Source organism: Canis aureus, chromosome 8 (assembly GCF_053574225.1).
Source record: "Canis aureus isolate CA01 chromosome 8, VMU_Caureus_v.1.0, whole genome shotgun sequence".
NCBI classification, from domain to species: Eukaryota; Metazoa; Chordata; class Mammalia; order Carnivora; family Canidae; genus Canis; species Canis aureus.
This window is the reverse complement of record NC_135618.1, coordinates 38,027,432-38,047,907: the sequence shown is the minus strand read 5'-3', so window position 1 is coordinate 38,047,907 and position 20,476 is coordinate 38,027,432. Positions and strand designations below refer to the sequence as shown.

Here is a 20,476-nt window from a genome sequence, read left to right as displayed (position 1 = left end):
AATCGGGGAATGGGAGCGGGGCTGAGGCGCCCCCGGAGCGCGGCACGCTGAGGACAGGGCACAAGCATGAGGGGCGCTGGTCCGGCAGCCGCTGAGCAGCTCCGGGGGCGAGTCCACGTGACCGCGTCAGGGTCCCCGTTGAGAACATCTAGGGCGAGGAGAAAACCCTCCAGGATGGCAGCGGGGGACAAGACGGAAACCCAGGCTGACCCTGGACCAGGACGGCAGGAGCCCGTGTGTCTGGACGCCAGACAGTGGGGACAAAGGCCAGCAGGCTGGGGCCACAGGTGGGGGGATGAGGGAGACACACCCCGCAGTGCGGGGCATTTGCTGCCCCCGTGCCCAGCGCCCCTGTGTTACCTGGTGACCCGAGGCCAGGTGAGTGCTGGGGATCCAGCAGGGCACGGCATGACCTCTGGGGACCACGGCATTTGCAGACAAACCAAGGATTGGAATCCTCGTGGGCTGGGGTCCACCGGCCGGAGGGGAGGGCCTTCTGGGGCCGCAAGCTTGCTCCACAGGCGGGGATCCGCGTGCTCGGCTCTGTGCCCAGGCCCCTGCTCACGCGTGCAGGGAAAGCATGCATGAAGGGGCTCTCAGCTCCCTCTGCTGGGACCCCAGGGTGCTGGGTGGGGAAGAGGCAGCAGCAGCAGCCCCCCCGAGGTGGGAGTGCACCAGGGAGGACAGGCTGTCAGCTCAGATGCATCCCCTGGGTCCCCGGCATGGGCAGCTGAAAGGGAGTTTGACCCTAAGAAGGCTGCTCCGGGCTCCTGAGTCCAGCTCCCAGGCACCCTGCAACCTCCCAAACACCCCAATTCCTCCGACTGCACAGCAGTAAAGAAAATTAGGCTGCTCTGGTTCCACCTGCCTCTGGGAACATAATTCTACAGGAGCCATTATTCAGAAGCGGCAATCTTCTTAGTCACAGAAATTACACTCGTGGAAAATTGTCCCTGGGGCCCTTTCTCCCGCGGTGGGGGGTTTAGCGGGTGGGGGGGGGGCTGTGGAAAGGGCCGCTGGCCACCCAGAGCTCCCCACCGGGCAGGGCCGTCCGCCCACTGACGCTGTGCAGGGAGCGACCCCCGCCCGCCCCAGCCCCGGGCCCTCGTCTGAGCCCCCGCAAATGCTAAGTCGATGATCACGCGAAATAAGCTCAGGTACACGCCGAGGCACGCGGGGCCTGCCAGACGCCGGCCCCAAACAGCCAGATCTCCTCCCTGGTGTCAGAAAGGGTGCCTGCCCCGGGCCCCAAGGGGGAGGGGGCCAGAGGCTTCCCAGGGGCTTGGGGTCGGGGAGGGCCTCAGCACCCCGTGCTGCCCAGCCTCTCCCAGATTGGCCCCTCTGGAGGGCCTGCGTCCTCCATGGGGCAGCGGTGGCTCCGAGTGGCTCGGTGCTCCCCAGGTCCACACCTCACCTGGGACTCCCTTCCACCTGTATGGGGCAGGGGCAAATGCCTGCGGTCAGGCCCCAGGGCTCCAATGCCCTCAGATCCAGGCCTGCCTCCCCCTCCCCCGGGAGAGGGCCTGGCTCCCCAGTCAATGGCGACCTCTCACCCCTCCCCCAAACATGCCCCAGGGCCCTATTGCTACGGTCAGGGAGGTGTCCCTCCTCCACCAGAGTAGGGGGTGTGGGTGGCCCACAGGAGGCTGGGACAGGAGCCCCCTCTTCAGGGTCTCTGCAGGGGCTCCACGCCCTGCAAGACGTTTCCAAGGCTGTATCCTGCCACCAGCAGAACTTTCTGGGAAATCTGGGTCATTTTACCAGGAACCTACCCGCGGGAGGTCACTGTCATTGATGCTATCAACCGCCTTCCCCTTGAGGCTCCCCAGTCCTCCCTCCAAGGGGCAACCGCCCCCAGGAACCTGTTCTCTTCAGAAGAGGGTCAGCAGCAGCCAGAACTGCCTCAAACTTTGGCGTGCTGGGGTTCCCAGTGCCCTTGGTCAGGACCCCAGGTCAGCCTGCAGGCCTGGGACACGGTGCTGGGCAGGTGGGCGGCTGAGGGAGCCACCGGCGCAGCAGGTGAACTCTGCGGCCGGCCTCCCTTCTGGGGAGCGACCTCGGGGGCTCCCCGCGCGGCTGGCCGGCCTGCACATGGGGGGCTCCGTTCCCAGGACCCCAGGGACTTCCACCTGGCCACGGGCACTCGCCCCCAGCCTGGGCAGCCCCTGCCTCGCCTGCTCCCGCCCGCCCTCGCTCCCCCCGGCCACGGTCTCCGAGAACCCACCCCGGGTGCCGTGCACCCTGCGCCAGCCTCAGGGGGGCCTGGGCGCCCAGCGCGGGGAGGTCGGGCGGGGGACGCAGGGCGCAGCTTCGGCGGACCCTGGCGCCCCGGGCCCTGCAGGGGTGGGGGAAGCCGGGGCGCGGGAGGATGGGCGCCCAGGGCGGCGGCAGGGAGCCCTCAGGGACGCGCGGACCCTTGGCGCAGGGTGGGGAGGCCCCGCTCGCGCCCGCGGAGACCCGGGATCGCGGCCCCCAGCGCAGGGCAGGGGCGGGCGGGCGAGGCACTCACCGGGACGGCGGCGGGGAGCGGGCCCGCTGTGCTGCTCCGGGCTCCGCGCTCGGGGCTCGGGGCGCCGGGGAGGCGGGGCGAGCGCGGGGGCGGGGCGGGGCGGGCGCTCGAGCTGTTCCCGGCCTTCCCGCCCCCAGGGCCGCGGGCCCCCATCCTGGCCTGGCTGCGAGCTCGAGCTCGGTAGGGGCCCAGCAGGGGCGGAGGGGGGAGCGCCCTCCTGGAAGCCTCCCTGGGATGGGGCCGCGGTGCAGGCGCGCTGGCCCAGGGCTCTGGGCATCCCCGGTGCGGCCTGCACGCCGACCCCTTAGCAGGGATCAGAACAGGTGCCAGGAGGTCCCACTCCCGGGTCCTGGCCTGGCGGCCGCGGGCCCTAGATCCACAGGCCCCGCACGTTCGGGGTACCTGCTGCTGCTGCTGGTCCGCTTGGCCTCACCGAGGTACTGACTAACTGGAAGTGTGGGCACCTGCGCCCTGCGAGGGGGGTCCCGACACTCCCCACACTGGGAAGCGGCCCCAGCACCCCGAACCTGACCCCATCTCGGGGAGGTGGATCCCGCAAGAAGCCAGGGCCCCTGCAGCCCGGCTCCCCACCCAGGACGCCTGCCGGCCTCTCACGGCAGCTGCCCTCCAGCCTGCCCAGGGGAGGCTGCTTTGTCCCGTGTGCTGCAGGGAACCACAGCCGCAGGAGGCCAGGGGTCCTGGCCACCCGGACCCGCTCAACGCCTGCCCGAAGTGGAGGCCCCGGGGTCCGCCTGGGCCGGTTCGGGGGCCCCGTGGGGGAGACATGGTGGCGAGCTAGGGCCAGGTTGCATGCCCTCCTGGGCTTGCCAGCCGGGGAGGTAGACCACGGAACACAGGCGTGTGGCCCATTGCAAATGCGCAGCTTCACGAAAACCCTCTGAGTTGCTTAGGTCCCACCCCCCCAAGCCATCCCCACTCCCCCAACCCCCCACCCCCGGCTGCCCAGCCTGCAGAGGACGCCGATGGCGCTGCCAGCCAAACGCCGGGGCCTGGCCCGTGAGCTCCGACAGGGGCAGAGAGGTGGTCGTGCGAGTGCTCTTAAATCATAGTACCGTGTGGAAAGAAGCAGGGTGCGAGGAGGAGACAGTAGTGGGGACAGGAAGGCTGGGGACAACCTCTGTGAGGAGCGGCCCGACTCGGGGGAGGAACAGCCTCAGACGCAGGGAACGGCAGATGCAGAGGCCCCACGGCAGGAGCCAATGTGGCACACTCGTGTGGCCGGACAGGTGAGCAATGGGGCCGTGGTGGGGAAGAGGCCAAAGTGTCAGGGCCAGGCCACAGCAAGGGGTGTGATCCGATGCCGAGAGGGACAGGAAGGGCCTTGGGGATCTGAGCGTGGTGGGTTTGTGCCCAGAGGACATGCGCAGGGGCACTGCAGCCCGGATGGCCAGCTCCGTCCTCCATGTGCACAGAGCTCAGGGCATGTCTGGGTCATGGCCCATGGAGGGCAGTGGCAGTGCCCCAGGTAAGGTTGGGGTCTCCTTGTGGTCACCTGTGAGCCATGTCCTGCGAGCTCTGGCTCCTCAAGCTCACGCCATCTTGCCCCAGCAGGTCCTATTCCCTGCACCTTCCCTGGGCTCTGCTCTGCACGCCCCCCTGCTCCTGCTCTGTGCACCCCCACGCTGCTCTGTGCACCCCCCCACTCCTGCCCAGACCCGGGCCAGGCCCAGGCGCCCGGTGGGTGCAGGCGTTGGAGGCCGGGTGCCAGGGCCCCTCCCAGAACCTGCCTTCCCACCTTCTCTGGAGATACCTGGGCTCACCTGCCCAGCTTGCCACCGCCACTTCTCCAGGCAGGTCCCATGAGAACCCCTCCCGCCCGCCCCCACCTGCCTGCCCCCCTTCACCCCTTCCCACTCTCCTCACGGTTCTCATCTCAGCCGAGGGCTGTTGCCAGCTCCTGCCACAACCAGACCCTAAGCTCAAGGGGCCCCCAAAAGTTCTGGGGCTCCCCAGGCAGCTTCCTGGATCTCAGGGGGTGCAGAGTCCCATGCGGGAGTCCGGGCCTGGTGCATGACGAGGACCTGCCCTGTGGGTGGGTGGGTGGGTGCTTGGTCCAGTTTGGTCAGAATGGGGCTGGGACGCCTCGGACAGCCAGCACCCAGGTGGGCTCACCTGCGAGCTGCTGGGGAAGGAATGAAGGTGTCCAGACTGGGGACCGTCCACCCTCCTGCTCCTGTTGCCCCGTCTCCTGGCACAAGGCCCCGGGAGGAGCAGGTGAGGGGACATCTGGGTACACTGTGCAGAGGTCATACCAGCACTGGGAGAAGGCCGAGGATTAGTGGCAGCTTGGAGCCATGGCAACAGGACAGCGGCCCCAAGGTCTCCCAGGGACCGTCCCCAACCCCTCCAGCGGGACCCCCATCCTAGCTGGAGCTCCACCGTGGCCCATGACCCCCACATCCCTGTCCAGAGGCCAAGGCCTGTGGCTACGGGACACTAAGTCCACGTCTCCTCCCCTGGCAGCCACGCTGGCCCCTGCCTGTGCCACGGGTACGGAGGCTCCGTGTGATTATTCACCAGCCCCGGAGACTGGCTGGTTCACCTGGAGACACCCTGGAGGCCCCTGTGTGTGTCCCCAGGAGAGTCCCCGGGCTGGGGCGGGCCCTGGGGAGGCGGGCGGCGGGCGTCTCTGTCCTCTGGCCAGACGGGCCCTCGCTCGGCGTCTTGGAGGCCTCTGTCCCCCGTCTCCCTGCTCAGCCCCAGCTAATTAGCCCTTCTGCTCAGATGCCCCTTCCTCCAGGCAGCTCCCCTGGCTGCTCCATACAGGCTCTTGGTCGCTCTGCCACCCGCTGCTCCCAGACCTCTTCCCCCTCGGGGTGTCTGTCCTCATTGCAGACATTGTGGGTGTGGGAGGGAGCGAGTCTGCCCGCCACCGCCCCGGAGAAGCCTCTCAGGATGACTCAGCAGCCCCACTCTTGCCAAAGACTCCCCATAAGGAGGGGCTGCCTCCCCCGCTCCAGCTGCGCAGTGGCCGAGTGGCCGCGGGTCCCTGGGATGTGGGCTCAGCCTGGGCAGGGGGAGCAGCTAAGGCCGCCCCGCAGTGATGTGGCCATTCCCGGGCCGCCCTGCCCGCCTGCCCGACTGCGGGTCCCGGGTGGGGGCGCTGGCACCAGGGGCGGCGGGCAGGGTCAGCTCTGGCTGCGCGCAGGGCGTGAAGGCGGGTGGCAAGAGGGAAGACAAGGCTGTGAGCTGCCCACATGAGCCAGGGCAGGAAGTGGGGAGAGTCACCCCCTGGCTCACCCAAGGCGCCGCTGACCTGCCCTGAGCCCCGAGCTGCTCCGGGGGCTGGACTCCGGAGGGAGCAGAGACGGTGGCGCCTTCCTGGAGCGCACCAGCCCCGCCCGATGCCAGCACCATAGCCTTCCTCACTGCCGGCCAGGGCGGTGCAGGGACGTGGCAGTGACCTGAGGCTTGGAGCCCCAGTGACAAGGACAAGGATAGACCACACACCCCGACTGGGGAAGAGGTCAAGAGGCCGCATGGGTCCGGAACATCCCATGTGGCCAAGCACAACTGTGGGTCTCTGCATAGAGCAGTGGAGTTGGGTGGACCTTGGGGCCCCAAGTGGGTTGGTGGGTCTGGACGGGCGTCCACCAGGGGTCAGGGACAGGAAACACTGAAGGAGATGGGCAGGGGGAGCAGCTGGCCGGCGGGACCCTGCTTCCGCGGGCCTGGGGGTGACCTGCTGGGGACGAGAGTGGACACCGGATGCTCAGTCACACTGCTCTGATCCGCAGCGTGCCCAAGGCAGCCCAAGCACGCCCCTGCGCAGGCTGGTGCGGTCGGCCACCGCGGCTACCTGGCGCCGTCCCTCCTCTGCCAACCCTGTGCTCCCCAGCCCCGTGACCTGGGGTCGGTGCCCCAGCCTTCACCACAACTCACCTGCACAGGGTGAGCCGAGGGTGTTGGGAGTAGAAGGTTGTAGCAGAGACAGGTGGCTTGTAGCACGCCGCACGTGGCCCCCTAATCCCCCAGGACCCTGTGCTTGGGCGGATCCACATCTGCTTCATCATTTATCTTCGAACCGGCGTTTTCTGAGTGACCTCGGGGAGCAGTGCCCGGGGGCTGGGGGGACGCAGGCGGCAGGCGTGTCCACCTGGCCCCATGTGTGTGTCACCTTCATGATGCCCCTGAGCGTACAGGGTGGACCAGTCCAGCAGGAGCTCGAGAGACCCAGAGCTGGCATTGGGCCTCCCCCTGCAGCCGCCGTCACCAGGGGCCCCCCGACAGGAGGCTTTGCACAGGCAAGAATGTGCCCTCTTGTGACCGGAGACCAGAAGAGTGAAATCCGGGGGTCAGCTTGTGCGGCTGGGGCGATCCTGGGCGTCCCCGTGTCTGTCTGCACCCCCTCCTCTTTGGGTCGCCAGCCTGGGTGCAGGCCCGCCTCAACCTGGGGTCATTTCACCCAAAGATCCCTAATTACATCCACACAGGTCATGATGTGAGGTTCCAGGTGGATGTAAATGTGGGGGCTACTTCTCCCCACGCAAGGTGAGCGTGCGAGGTGCACGAGTGGGCGAGCGCAGAGGGCGGCCGACAGCCAGCTGTGGCCAGAGGCGTGCAGGACATGGGGAGAGGGCAGCGGTGCTCGGAGGCACACATGTGGCCGGGACTCCATGGTGCCCCTTCTTCCTCAGGTGACTTCGTGCGAGCCAGCCTCAGGGACGTGGTGACGCAGCGGAGGGACACAGCGCCCGCAGCCTCCCCACCCGACCGCAGACTGGAGCAGGTGCGTGGGCCACGGGGTCAGCACAGAACGCAGGGGTGCACGGGGCGAGCCAGGTGATGTCCCCGAGCAGGGGGAGGCTCTCGCAGCTGTGCTGGCAGGTGACCCCACGCGGTAGACACGTGAACACTGAAATTCATGCCAACAATTTACGTCTTTAATTTCTCCTTAGTTAGATCAACATCAAGTGACCGGATGGAAACACGGCGGCAGGACGGCAGCTCTCTGTGCGACATCCCTCCTTGCCCTTGAGGACACCGCAGAGCCGCCTGGGGGCGCTTCTGAGCTGGTGGTGGCCTCTGTGGCCTCAGGCGGTCAGGAGGCAGCCTGGGTGACGTGGTGGCACTTGGCAGGTGGTGACGAGGTGTCCATTATGGGTCTAGGGCTGGGGTGACAGGTGTCCTTGGCCCCGGGGGAGGCAGGGCCTGCAGGGGACAGGTGCTGGGGCAGGGCCCCCACAGACACCTGCGTGGCCAGCCGCAGTGGTTGGGGTCACGGGAATGGGGCAGACGGCGCCATGGGCCCCTACGCCTCCCCCGCATGCACACACGTGCTCTTCGTGCGGATGTCTCGCCTTCTCGTGCTAACGTCCGCCGTCCCTGACTCATGATGGCGGGTGACACGTCATGTTATTATTCATGGAAGCCCGGAGTCTCCACCGGGGTGTGTGCCTGGTGCCGGGCGCGCTGCGGCCTGGACAGTCGTGCGATGACACGTATCTGCCACCATCGCATCGGCTAAGTAGGGTCACCGTCCTGCACACCCTGTGCTTGGCCTGCTCACCCCCCCACCCCACCCCAGGCAACTGCATTTGTCTTCACCCCCCCACCTTCGCTTTTGCCTTTTCCGGAATGTTCTGTGGTTAGAATCATACAGCGTGTGCCTTTTCTCAGTGGCTTCCTTCACGTGGTAGCAGAAGTTCCCTCCATGTCTACGCGCGGCTTCTGGGTGGTTCGTGAGCGCAGGTGGCGCTCCGTGGTGCAGACGGACTCCGTTCCTTCGTGTGCTCGCCTGTCCCGACCACGTGTAAAGGTGGGTGACGTGCACACATGTGCTCTCCCTGCGGCCCGGGGTCGCCCCGCTCGCACAGGTCTCGGGCCACCCCTCCGAGCAAGGATGTCTCAGGGCCTGGCCCCTCTCACCCAGGCCTGGAGCGGGGCGGGCACACGCCACGGTCGCATCTGGTGTCAGGTGGTCAGAGGGGTCTTGCCCGACGGATGCCGGTCCCCGAACCCAAAGGACAAATATGTCAACGCTCTGGGCCGTAGGGCCCTGCCGCCTCCTCCAGGAAGCCCCCCTCCTCAGAGTTCTGCGGCCATTAGGGGCTCTCCGATGTCCCAGGGCCTGGCGAAGTTGTCCCGCCCTGGAATTCACGTCCACGCAGACCCACAGAGGGTGCCACATTTGTGAATGGGGCCTCTGTGTTTGCAGCTGGTGAAGCAGCCGGAGGGGAAGCCACGCTGGCTGATAACTGCACCAAAGGCAATGACAAGCGTCCTTAGCAGAGACCCAGACACACGAGGGGAGGCCGGTGGGGACAGAGGCGGAGACCTCAGGGATGAAGGGCCAGAAGCCCGGGTGGTCTGGAGCCGCCCCGGGGCGGGTGGAGGCAGGAGGGGGCGTCCCCAGGTTGCCAGAGCCCGGATTTCTGCTGCTGGAGCCGCTAGTTTGTGACAATGTGATACGGTGGCCCCAGGGCAGGACCACAGGCTTCGTCCCTACGGCGCCCGCCTGCCCTGGGCCCTGGGGCCCCTCACCCCCTGCTGACCCCACGCGCCTGCCCCGGGCCCTGGCCTCCCCGCTGAGACCTCGCGGGTGGTGACCCACAGCCGAGGCCTGCCTGCCACCCCCTGCAGCGCCAGCTCCTGGCATGGACAGTGGACGGTGGATGGGAGGGCCGCCCCCGCCCCTGCTTCCAGGCAGGGAGAGGCGCCCCCCCCATACCAGGCGCATTGCCCCTTTCCGTGGTACCGGGTCTTGATGTGGACACATGCGAAGCCCCTTTGACTCGCTTGGTGTGCCACTCAGAGGCAAGCCTTCGATTTATTCACATCAGTCAACTCTGACATCGATGAAAAAAGTTCATTTTGCGCATCGGACGCCAACGGGAATGCCGTGTTTTCTAACGTGTTAGAACTCGGTGACTCACAGACCTGCTCCACCGCATTTACATCTGAAAGCCCAGCAGCACTTGGAGTGGTCCCCACAGAGGAGTCGCTAATCCGTCAGCAGGAAGCAGGGCTGGGGGGTGGGGGGGTTGGCTGAGGGCCAGGTCGCAGGGCCTGACCCGCTGTGGGCGCTCCTGCGGGCAGCTGAGGCTTCCTGAAGGAATTCCCTCCTCAAGGCAGCCCCGCATACAAGGCCAGCCACGGGGATGCGGCTGTGGGGACTCGGGCTCACGTCAGAGCCTCGGGACCCCCAGGAGGCCAGGAGCCTGTCCTCTCAGCTCCCACCTCCAGGCCCCGCGAGGGGTGCCCGGGGTCTGGAGCCCGGAGGGGGCGCCGGGGAGTCCGCACGGAGCCTGCAGCCCCTCACAGGCCAGACGCGGGAGGCCCCAGCCCAGGGGCGACGGGGGCCACAGGTGGGAGCGGGGCCAGCAGCTCCTCCCGAGAGACGCCGCGGTCGGGGGTCTCAGCCAAGGGGGGCTACAGGGGCTTGGCTGTGCTCCACTCCTGTGGCTGCTTGTAACACAGGACGACAGACCCTGGAAATTTATTGTCTCGGTTCTGGGGAGCTTAAGTCGAAATCAAGGTGTGGGCCGGCTGTCCCCCTCCGGGGGCCCCTCCCCTGCTCCTGGCTCCCTGTGGATGCGCTCCCGTGATTTCTGTCTCTGTTACTACAGTGCCCTCTCCCTGCAAGTCTCTGCCCGGGGCATCCTCTTCCCACAAGAGCATCAGTCCCTGGGCCAGGGCCCTGATCCAAGGAGACCCACTTACCTGATAGCACCTGCAAAGGCCTTGCATGCCCTCCAGCTCAAGGGAGGGGACCACACGCATCTTTTAGGGCACACACTTCAACCCCCTACCAGCTTCTGAGCACCTGAGCCTCCGGCTGCAGTGACTGCCCGGCTGCTCATTGGCAGGCTCCTCCCTGGGGCTCAGGGCTGCTCCCGCCGCCCCCCTCTGTTAAGGGATTGCCTGGAACCCCGGGGTCAGGTGGGGGGCCATCCATCCCCCATTGGGCACAAGGCTCCAGGGGAGGGGCTACGCCCATCCACCCCCACCTGCCAGGCTGCTGGGCTCCCCAGGGAACTGCTTGAGGGTGTCCCCAAGAGCAGGGGGCACCCCTGAGATGTCCCCTCTCCAAGTGCCAAGCCAGCATTGTTACCCACTCTGCAAGAGCCAAGCACCGGGCTGGCAGCCGAGAGTGACCGGGTACGGCTCCAGGCCTCGGCGGGGCACTGGGAAGGCTCCTCGGGGAGGCCAGGTGGCGTCCCCAGAGGCTGATGGACAGTGTGTTTGCACATTAGCTCCGTGGGCCTCCCAGTGGCTTCCTGCAGGCACATAGGGACGCAGTCTCTAACTTCATTAGGAACGTAGACCAGAGGTGGCCTGAGCTCTGAGTCTGGCTGCCCGCTGGCCTCCGCGCTGTGCCCACCCCACCGCCACTTGCCCTGGCCTGGGACCTCTCCCATTTTGGACACTCAGGCTGCAGAGGGGGTCTCGTCCATTGAGGAGCGGTCACCAGTGTCTGCAGGCAAGGGTCACCCCACAGTGCTGGGCATGCTTGTCTGAGGCCTGTCTCCCTCAGCTCTGCCCTGGGGTCTCACCTGCAAGGTATGGGGGCAGGAGAGGCTGCTGGAACCAATGACCAGCTGCAAGAAGACCCAGGGCGTCCTGGGGTCCGGGGTCCGGAGCTCTGCACCGAACCTTTTATGTCCATATCCTGTTTGCTCCTTTCGCCGCCCATGACGGAGGGGCCTGGTATGGCCCTGGGCGGACAGGAGGAGACAGGGGCTTAGAGGTGTGCAGGCACTGCCCACTGGCCCACAGGTAAGGCACAGGGCTGCAGTGCCACTGGGACCCTGGGGTCGCTGCCTTGGGGCACCCCTGCGAGTCAGCACGGTGGGGGGGACAGGGCACATAGGGTCTGTTCCAGGACACGGAGACCACCCAGGTGCCAGCAAAGGCAGATGTGTCCCCCCTCCCCCCAGAAGAAATCATCCCTGGCAAAGGTGGGCTCACACCTGGGGGCACCTCAAGAGCCAAAAATAATAACAGCAGAACAATCAGAAGAGATGGTAGAAGCAGCATCATAAGATGATTGATGAGGTCAACACAGAAATCAAATCCAATGTCATAGCAAGAAAAAAGACCCAGCGGACGCGAGAAACAACTGCTAGGAACCTTCAAGGTGGGAAGGGCGGTCATGGTTTACATGGCGGCTTAGATGTGGGAGTAAGGGGATCCCTGGGTGGCTCAGCGGCTTGGCACCTGCCTTCGGCCCAGGGCGTGATCCTGGAGTCCCGGGATCGAGTCCCACGTCGGGCTCCCTTCATGGAGCCTGCTTCTCCTTCTCCCTCTGCCTGTGTCCCTGCCTCTCTCTCTCTCTCTCTGTCTCTGTGTCTCTCATGAATAAATGAATAAACTCTTAAAAAATATATATATGTGGGAGTAAACTGGGGAAGGCGGCTGGGAGACAGGCCCAAGGAAGTCACCCAGACAACACCTACCCCCACCCCACTCCCCAAAAAGCGGGTGAGAGGCAGAGGATGAGGTGCAGATGGAGAGTTTTTGTGCCAGAGATACAGAATAAGCCCCAGCAGAGTGGAGCAGCGATGAACTGAGACTTAAACCCAAACAGGAGAGTGAGTGGTACCAGGAAGCACGTGTGGGGGGCTCCTGAAGCCCCCAGACTGAGTGCCCACTTCTGTGACCCCTGGGAGAGCCGCAGACATAAGGCCGCCAGCCCAGCGCGGTCCCTCCCCATGGCACCCTGATGGATGCGGGTGGGCAATCAGGTCTGTGACCCGGCCTCCGGGGTCTGCTGGACAGGGCAGGCGGAAAGGGGCATCCAGGGTCCTTGACCCCTTCACACCAGGCTCTGGCGGGGAGGCTGTGGGCTGGAGGCAGGGGGGCTTGTGCAGGTGTCCTAGGAAACATTCAGAGCCTGAATACCTCCCCCGCCCGCCTGTGGAGCGTCAGTCCAGCCAATGTGATATTTGACCGAGGGGCAAACTGAGGCACCAGCCAAGGACAAATCAGAAGCTCTGGACACGGCTGGGGGCAGCGGAGGGGAGGGGAGGGGAGGGGGCATGCCAGTTTCAGTAGGTTGGGGGGACGTTCACAGCCCTTTGCCCCCCCCCCCACCGTTCCCCTGTGAGGGTCCTCCCTCCAGGTCCTCTGCTGCACATCCGCCATCTGTCCTGGACCCCAGGGGGTGGGCGACACTCCAGCTCTCCCCTTCCTCCCGACACTTCCCTCCCTGCCAGGACCCCGGCTGGGCAGCAACGGAGACAGAGGGACACAGGGACCCATCTCCCCTCTCCTGGGGCCTCTGGGAGGCAGCGGACCCCCTCTACCCTCCCCGAGAGGACTGACTACCCTGAGGGCAGCCTGGGGGTGCCAGAGCCAGGGTCTGATGCTCGCACCCGTGGGTCCCAGCCAGGGGCTGCCCCTTAACTGCCCCCTAGCTCCTCTGCCCTTGGCCGCATCCCCCTACCTGACCCTGGGGGACACCTGGGGGGCTGGCACTCTCGGCAGCGCCCCCAGCCCCCCTCCCTCTTGGCGGCAGACAAGGCCCAGGCATCGGCCGGCCTCTGGCACCATCTGCTGGTCACTGCGGGAGGCGGGCCTGCGAGCAGCGGAGGAACCGGGCCGCCCCCAGCCGCAGCGGCCCCCAACGCGGGCGGGGCGGGACCTGCTGAGCGCGAGTTAGGGTCCCAGGGCCCCGCCCACCGCCTCCATCCCGCCCGCAGCCCCGCCCAGGCCCCCGCCCACGGCCACACCCGCCACCTCGGGCCGCGCCCCCCGCCTCAACCCCGCCCGCGGCCACACCCACCACATCCGACCACGCCCGCCCCCCGCCCACGGGCGGGCAGCACCCTCGCGGCTCCGTGTGGCCTCCGGGGAGCGCGCCGTCTCTGGGCTTCAGGGCCCTCGGCCACGTCGGGTCCCAATCACGGCTCTTCGTGTCCACTCCGCCCTGAGTTTCCGGGACAGCCCTGCCCTGACTCTGCCCTAGGCCCGAATCTGTCCCTCCCCAGACACCCAGGGGCGGGGCGCGGTGTCCAGGGGCCACGCCCCTCCCGGAATCAGCGCCCCGGGCATGGGGGGCGCTGTGCGCCTCTGCCCAGGCCCCAGGACCCGCCTGGCTCTGCGTGCACCGGTCACAGCCGGGCCGCCCTGCGCGGGGGACGCTGCGGCCCTGCCCGGGGCTGCCGGCGCACCTGGCCGCAGGGGGGCTGCTGAGGCCTCGCCCCGCCCGGGCTTGCTCCCTGGCCCTGACCCCCTTCCCTGGGGACAGGTCTGGGGACCCAACGGGAGGCAGCCTCCCCCCCCTCCGCCGACCTGCCCGCACCAGGCCCCGCTGTGCCTGGGACTCTTGGTAACGACCCTAAGCGCCCCGGCGGGCACCGCGTGCCCCATGGTTCTGTGCTCCGGGGTCCCCATCCGCGGAACCGCCCCGGGCAGAGCCAGCACTTGCCACCGGAGGGCGCGAGCAGTTCACAGACGCTCCTATCCGGCCTCCGAGACCTGAAGATTGGGGAGGGGACGTCCCTCCCCCTCTCTGGTCAGGAGTTCCCGGGTCGTCCACATCAAGAACCTGGGGTTTCAGGCCCACCCACCGCCCCCCCCCAGCCCAGAGGAGCTGGGTGGCCGTCCTGCTCCGGTGGGGAGTGACGGTGAACCTCGGATGTGAGGCCGTCCTGCGCCCCCTGCCCTGCGCACCCTCTGCTGGCTGCCCCGCACCCTCCAGCAGCTGGCTGGCGACCCTCCCGGTGGCTGGTGGACTCTGCTCAGCCGGGCTGGCCACACCTGCCACAGCAGCTGGTTCAAAATCCCCAAATCCCAAAAACCGGCGGTTTGGTCCCATTTGGCCCGGCCAGGGAGTCCTTGGCCCTGACCATCAGCCTGCCCCTCACTGAACTGGCCATTGGGCACTGTGGCCCGGTGGGCAGGGGGACAGCGCCCCGGAAGCCCAAGATGTCAGGGGCTGCTGGCAGGCCAAGGTTGAGCAGACCCCCGCTCTCGGGGGCATGAGCCCCCAGCACTGGAGTGAATCTGGAGGGTCTGCAGACTCACTCTGCAGCAGAAACCAACAGAGATGTTCGTGCCAGAGTCTGACCCCCAACTGCTTCGGTGGGGAAGGGGAGTCTGCGCTACTCACCTTTTGAGGTCAGGGGGCCCCTGGGGCGGGAACCCCCACGCTCAGACTGCAGGAAGCAAGACGGGAGTAAGTTTATGAGGCCGCAGGGTGGGTGATGCTCGCCTCTGCTGTGAGCACCTGCTGAGCACCTGGTGGGAGTCCCTGCCTCCTCCTGGCCCCCCCGCTGCCTAGGCCCTGGTAACAACTGTGAGACTCCCCCACTTTGCCTGGGCACCCCCTCCCTGCAGTGTCCCTCGCTGAGGCTGCTGGGTCTCTGCCCCCTGCCCAGGACACAGGTCAGCACGTGTCAGCCTTGGGAAGGGGAAGGGGGTCGGGAGCAGCTCGGGGGGGTGACAGGCACAGCTGAGGGAAGGGGTTTGTCTGGCACCAGGAATGGGGTCAGCCGGGGGCTCTGAGCAGAGGCTGGGGCCCAGACAGGGGGTGGGAACTGTGCCTGTGGCCTCGCACCCAGGGGCATGCTGGTGTCAGCGTGGGGCACGGTGGGGCTCTGCCCCGTGCCCTCCCCCTGCTGGCCCTCCCCCAGCTCCCTGTGCACCCCCTCAGCCCTCGCCCCCGAGCATCTGCAGCCCCTGTAACTGATCCCCCAGGCGGGGCGGCCTGGCCTGGGGCTCCAGCCCAGCTGTTGCCGGGGAGGCCGTGTCTGTCCTGGGAGCCAACAGCTGCAGCCCCGGAAGCCCCCACCGACCGACCCCGGAGCAGGTGTGCCCTCTGTGGCCCAGCCCCGTCTGCCAAGGGCCAGTCCCGGGGGTCCAGGGGCCCCTTGCCCTTCTCTGCTAGGCCTTGGGGACCCTGGGAGGGGATGGCGTGCAGGGCCCTCGGGCCTGTGGGCAAGATGGGTCCAGCACTCACTGGACAGAGCCAGGAAGGGCCTCCCCCAACCCTTTAAGGGCAGAGTGCCTGGTTCAAGTTCCCCAGGGTGGCGGGTGCAGAGGGCAGCTTCCTCCAAGGGACACTGGACAAGTGGACAGCCACCTGGGGAGCTGCCCCCACCAGATGGCTGGGGCCCTACCCCACACGGCTCCCCTCCCTGCAGGCCTGGTACCCAGGGTCCTCCCTGGCCAGGAGCCTGTCTCACTGTCCACCCTGTTTTCCCCAAACCCCCGCAGGAGGGGGTCACTATGCTGGCCGGCCACTGCGAGCACCTATCAAGGGTGTCCCCTCCTTGGGGTGCCTCTGACGGGTGCTGGACTGTCAGAGAATAAACTCATGTTGCTTTCAAGCCCCCCCCCCCCCCCCCCGCCGTGAGCACTGGTTGCACTGGCCTCAGGACCCTGGCATGTGCCCCGGCAGTCTCTGAGTGCAGCAGGAAACTGCTCCATGGCTTCCTGGCCCTCGGGGACCCAGTGCCCAGGAGGCGTCCAGAAGGCCGGCCTCTGAGCTCTCCACCGGCCCTCCTGTGCCCCCGACGTTGGCACGTGGTAACCTCAGCCTCGACCTCGCCCCCAGGCCTGCTGACCCAGCCCAGAGGACCTCCGTGGCCCTTGCTCGTGGGCAGCATCACTGGGCGGGGCTGGTGCTTCTCTCGGGGCTTGTGCGCCGGGTTCAAACCGACACTGTCGGCCTGGGAGCAGAGACCCCGGCTCGGGGCGGCCCCAGCACGGACAGCTGGGGCTCCCAGGGCAGATCCTCCCCACATCCATCTCCGTGGAGGACATGGGGGGGGGGTCTCGGGACGTGGGGCACAGGCCGCGGAACCGGGAGACAGTACGACAGGGTTGCAGGCCACGAAGGCCATGGGCTCAGGGTGGGCTGAACACCCGACAGAAGGCGCTCCGGGGACATGGGACGGGGGCTGGGCTGCATGGGGTGAGCCCTGGTCGCCTTCGCTCATCCCACGGGCTGGTGGGCTTCTGGGAGCAGGGAGGGCAGCGGGGCCTGAGGTGGACACAGGGTCGGAGCGGGGCTTCTGGGGGCCGGCACAGGCAGGGGGGCAGCAGCTCAGGCCGCAGCACCCGCGTGCCCTCGGGCCGCCTGGACAGATGTGCTGCAAGAGTCCTGAGGCTGGCTCTGCGTGCGGGCTTGACTGGTGATGTCTGCCCCATGCTGTGGCGCGCGTGTCCTGGGCGCTGTCGGCCATCTGAGAGGCAGTGGGGCGAACCTCTGAAGGTGACCCCAAACAGCACCCGGCCTGGGGGTGCCCGGGCCTCACAACAAGGCTCTGACCGCTCCCGGGAGCACTTTCCTCCAGGTCAACTTCAGCCGTCCGGCTGGCACTGGGCCACCCGCAGCCGGGCTCTAGGCCCTCGGGTCCCCAGCAGAGTCCAGCTGCCCCAGCCCCGTCCCCCCGACCCCCACGACAGGAGGGCCTGGGCCGGAGGCCACGGAGAGACGGGGTCGTGCCCCTGGGCCCCTGGCATGCGCAGCTCAGTGGCCGCGGCAGCCTATCCATCACCGCCTGGCGGCCGGGGCCCAGCGGCAGGGGGGCACCAGCCTCGAGCAGGTGATTGATCCGGGCTGTGTCCCCCCCTACCCCCCGCATCTTCAAACCCACATCGGAGGTTTTATTTGGACGGCGTGGCTCCGGCGGGTCTGGATTTCCCATCTCTGGGAGCCCTCGGCCCAAGAGCGGCGGGGCTGATGCATGTTTATTTTATCACTTTTCCCCACTCAGGAGTTTAATAATTCAGCAGCAGGTTTGAGGCGGCCCCGCACGGACTCATCTGTTTCTCCGGATTTCTTCCTTTCCAGACCCCCGTGCGGACGCACCGCCTGGCCGCGTATCATGTTTTCCCTCGAAAGACGTGGTTTTCCTATTAAGATCTTCATTTTGCCTAGATCGTTCCACCATCCCTCGTCTCGGCCGCAGCTGCCCGGGCCGGCGGCAGCTCCGTGAGGCCTGACCAGCGCCCCACCCCCGCCCCCCTGGCGGGTTGGCCCTTATGGCCTGTCCCAGATGCAGCTCAGGGGCCCCAGCCAGACCCGCGGGCCAGGTGCTGCGGGTGTGTCACCAGGTGGAGGGCAGGCCCTGGGAGCCATGGCTCCGGCCACCGCAGGGGCTCCAGACAGGATGCGTCGCCTGGCGCCGACCGACCCACCGGGTGCTGCTGGCTTCACGTCACCCCTAAAGCACGGCGCTCCCCTGGTGGAGGGGACGCGGGGCTCTGAGAGGCAGGTGCGAGCTCTGCTCATGCTGCGTCCCACGTACATGGGGCTGTGGTCCCAGTCCCAAGGTGGGGAGGGCCACCTCCTCTGCGGCCGGGCAGCCCGGGTACCTCGATGCAGGAGCAGGGACTCAGAGCCTCAGCTGGGGGGTCAGCCCCCTGAGCGGCCAGGTCTGCCTTCCCGGGTGGGGACCCCTCTGTCGGGGCAGCAAGGGTTGCGGGACCGTCCCCATCATATGTGGGGCCCGCCTGCCGGCCCCCCATCTGTGACATCTTAGCCTAATCTCCACCGAAACTATGTCAAGGCTCTGTGCGCAGGCCTTCTCCGGAAGGGCTCCCGAATCCAAGGGCTCCGGTGCCCCTGGCCTGGCCGGCACCCCCTGATAGACCCCAGCGGCCCCAGGCCTGGCCTCCCCACCCAGCGGGCTCACGGGGAGCACAGCCAGCTGAGGTGGGCGGGCACGGGCCTGCCTCTCAGGCTGTCAGCTCTTCCGGAGATGACCGCATGGCCGCAGGGTTATTGGGGTGACAGGCCGGGGCCCCACTGACAGCAGTGGCTGCAGCCCATCTCCAGCACCCCTGACGGCACCAGGCACCACGCCACCCAGACCCTCGGGGGCTGCGACCACCCCAGGACTCGGTGCTGCGGGGGGGGGTACTTCCTGGCCCCGTGACCCCCACTGCCAGGACAGCCGGTGCAGAAGGACATGTTCCCGCATGACGAGGGACCCCGCGCCCCCGGTCCTGGAGCCTGGGCTCTGTGTAGGAGGAGGCCGCGTATCCCCAGGCCCAGGACACCCCGGCCTCGGCCCCCCGTAGCCGGCCGGGGGGGGGGGCTCCAGCATGCGGCCCCCACACGTGTGAGCACAGCTGTGCACTCTGGGCAGGAGGAAATCCTCTGCTTCACAGAGGCCCCGAGGGCAGCGCCGCATGGAACAGCTGGGAAAGGGCTGGCCGGTGGGGGGCCGGCTGCTCTCTGCTCCCAAGGACCCACACCGGGGACCCCGTCCACCCAGGAGAGCGGGGGATGAGCCCCGGCCACCCCAACAACCCCCACTCCGGCCCCCGGACCAGGCCCCAGGCCCCTAATCTCCCCTTGCCAGGAGTCACCCTACAAATGCGTGTCACCAAGTTCCCTTGGCAACGGGCAGGGGCGGAGGGAAGAGGCTGGGGCAGGAGGGGGCACCGCAGGCCTGAGCCACTTCTCCCAGCTGCCTCTGGGGCTGCCCTGGGGGCCGTGAGGCTGTGCCCAGGTGTGACCAGGGGACGCTGCCCAGCTCTCCCCACGGGGGGCAGCCCCGGGGGCCAGATGGGGGTTAGTGACCGTGTCCAGGCTGACGGAAGAGCAAGGAGCATGCCAGTGCCCAGAGCCCCCTCCCAGCAGGCTGGCTACCTGCAGCCCTCAGAGCCCCCCCAGCCCCCATCTGCCGGGCTCCCTGGGAAGTGGGGGCCCACGACAGGCGGAGGGGAGTACAGCCCACTATGCCTGCGGGGCCAGAGTAGGGTGGTGACGCTTCTCAGGGCCGCACGTGGACAGGGCCACAGGCTGCCGAAGCTTGGTGCTCCTGGAGGAGGGACGGGCACGGGCCTCCCCCGTCACAGGCCCTGAGCTCGTCCCCATGCTCTGCCCCACTCCAAGGATCTGCTCCACTTCCCGATGTCCTACAAGGCCAATGACAGACACGTCCGTCTTGCTGACTTCAGTGACAAGCGTGCGTTTCTGGATCACAATGTTGGGGAATGGCTGCAGGCATGGCTGCATCCAGGCCCTCGGCTTTCCCACCCGTGGCACTGGTCAGCTCAGTGTGCAGGGAGATGGCATCCTGCATGCACTGAGCTCCGGACACAAGGTTCCCGCTTCTCCTTCATCCCAGGTTGGCTCCGTGGCCACATGGCTGGGAAGAGGCCCCGGAACAAGCCTCCATGCCTGCCCACAGGGCCCAGGGGTCAGGGGTTAGGTGGCCCTCATCCCCTCTGAGGACCTGAGTGTCTGGAAGCTCGTTGCCAAGGGAGCTGTCTGGTCTGTGGGATGGTCAGCGGGGTCCCCGGGTGGAGCAACCCGCCCTGCCCTAGAGCCCATGTGCCCAGGCCCCCCAGGGTCACAGCCAGCCCCCCGCAGCTTGCTAGCCGTCCCAGAGCTGCCTCGCGGGAGACCCCCTCCCACCAGCACGAGGCAGGGACGCGTCCCGGGAGCAGCAGCTCAGCCCCTGGACCCTGCGGTGTGGGGACAGAGAGACACGTCAGGGGCAGGGGCAGGGCCCAGGCTACCCGAGACCCCCCAGGAAGGGGCCCTCCCTCTGCCCGGGGGGCTGTGGGCCCAGGAGCCCCCCGGGCTGTGCGGTGGCCCAGGACGGGTGGGGCCCGCCTGTCCGGCTCCACGCCGCCGGCCTGGGCAGCCGCCCCACACAACGGGGCTCTGAGCCCGGGGTGGGCCGGGACGCGCTGCCCGCTGCCCGCCCGCTCACAAGGGCCCCATTGTGTGGCCGCGGCTGTGGGCAGCAGGTGGCTGCCTGGTCCCGCACGGGGAGGCCCTGCCGCCAGCCGCGCGAGCGGAGGAGGGCACGGCGGGTACTGGCGGGCGGGGGCGTGGGTGGGCGGCCTGGGCCAGGGTGCGGCGCACACATGGCCGGGACGGCAGCATGAAGGCACCTATTCTCCCAGCGGTGGCCCCGCCCACGTGGCCTGGGCAGCATGTGGGAGGCGGCCCTCGCCCCACCGCGGGCCCCGGGCCGGTGCCCAGCCACACCCGGGGCTTGGACATGGACATCGTGGGCTGGGCAGCGGCTGCGG

At 67.8% G+C, this 20,476-nt stretch overlaps 1 long non-coding RNA gene across 1 annotated transcript; it reads left to right on the top strand.

Moving 5' to 3' along the window:
* The first annotated feature begins 3,510 nt into the window (after positions 1–3,510).
* Positions 3,511–11,820, top strand: LOC144318763 (uncharacterized). The gene is made up of 3 exons (XR_013384792.1): positions 3,511–3,756; positions 7,168–7,259; positions 7,429–11,820. It is a non-coding gene; the product is annotated as an uncharacterized LOC144318763 (long non-coding RNA).
* Positions 11,821–20,476: the final 8,656 nt, after the last annotated feature.